The sequence below is a fragment of the Tupaia chinensis genome, unplaced genomic scaffold (assembly GCF_000334495.1).
Source record: "Tupaia chinensis unplaced genomic scaffold, TupChi_1.0 Scaffold000360_1, whole genome shotgun sequence".
Classification (NCBI taxonomy): domain Eukaryota; kingdom Metazoa; phylum Chordata; class Mammalia; order Scandentia; family Tupaiidae; genus Tupaia; species Tupaia belangeri.
In genome coordinates this window covers 1,296,156-1,297,620 of record NW_006159856.1, presented here as the reverse complement: position 1 = coordinate 1,297,620, position 1,465 = coordinate 1,296,156, and positions in this window count along the sequence as shown.

The following is a 1,465-nucleotide window of genomic DNA, read 5'->3' as shown; positions in this document are numbered from 1 at the left end:
GGCGATGGCCGAGCGGAGGGAGCCCGGGGCCGCCCTGCAGAAACGGGAGGAGTGTCGGTGCGCCGGCCCTACACCTGGCGGCGGGTCTCAGCCACCTAGCCCCGTGACCCCCTCCCCCCCTCCCCCGAACCGCCGGGCCTGGGTCACGCGGTCGTGGTCACCGGGTTGGGCCGGGCCTGGCTTCCAGCGCCGCGAAAGGCGGAGCCGGGACCCCGATGCTCCGGTCTCCGAGCCCGCGACTCTACCCGCCCCACTTCGTGGGCCCACGACCCTCTCTCTGTACCAGCCTCCTCACCCTCGGGCCTGCGACCCTGGCCCGCCCCCCACCTCTGTGCCTTCGAACCCTGGTCCCAGTCACCTTCCTGGGTCACCGAACCCCGGTTATACCCCCCGAAACCCGCGACACCAGCCCATCTCCTTGGGTCTCGAGAACCCCCACCTCGAACTCCCACCCCAGTCTTTACCGCGGTTCAGGGTCCCGGCGACAACCAGCACCGACAACTCGGGAAGACGTTCCGCGTCTGGAGCGCAGCACGCATGCGCTCCGACCCGACCCCGCCCGGGTCCCCCATCCCTCGTCGTCGTCATGGAAACCCCAAGACTGCGCGAGCCTCTAGTTTAAAGGGACCGAGGTAGCTCTGGGACTCGGATGTTCTTCAACTCTGGCCCGCAGCAATCCCTGACATTGTCCAGGACCCGAGGCGAAGGAATCTAGAGGGCTACCGGGAGGAGGCGCGTCCTGTGCGGAGCCTCCAGAGCGCGCCGCCGGCGGTAGTGGAGCTACGGCAATGGGACTGCTTCAGCCGGGACGGCCAGATCCTGGGCGAGTAGCTCTGTGCACGCCGGGGACAGCGGGGAGCGGGTGGTGAATGCAAACTCGGGGCTGCTGCTTCCGAGCTGGCGGGTTCTGAGGTCGGCGTCGGGCAGCCCAGCTCCAGTGCGGGGGATCCACCCTCTGCTGTCCGTCAGTGGTGAGGCGAGGGAAGCCCACCCGCCTGCCCGGCCTGTCCAGGTCGCTGCTTCTCCAGGGCCCTCCTCTCGCTGTCGGCCCGACACCTGCTCGCCCCTTCCCCATTCTACCCCGCCTGAGGTCCGCTGTGTGACGTGGGGCAGGGGCGGCTTGGCCTCTGTGCCTGTTTCTCCCCTTGAACGCCCAGGGTTGTTGGACTTAAAAACCTGGCGCCCCGAGTGGCCCACAGGAGGCCCAGCGAGTGCCAGTCACGTCCCTGCTGGGGCCCACGCATGCCGGGGGTGGGGGGGACCCCGTCCCTCTGGTGGGACCAGGTCCAACACCCATCCAGGGACCGTGACCTCTAGGGAAGGCGCCCCCAGCGCACGCGAGCGCTGGGTCCCACCAGTGCCGCCGAATTTCTGCTTCTCCGCGGCCCGAGTGGTCGGACCCGGCGGGACACGCGCGTCCTGACCTGAGAAGAGGGGGAGGCCGGCGGGGGCGGAGCGTGCGGGT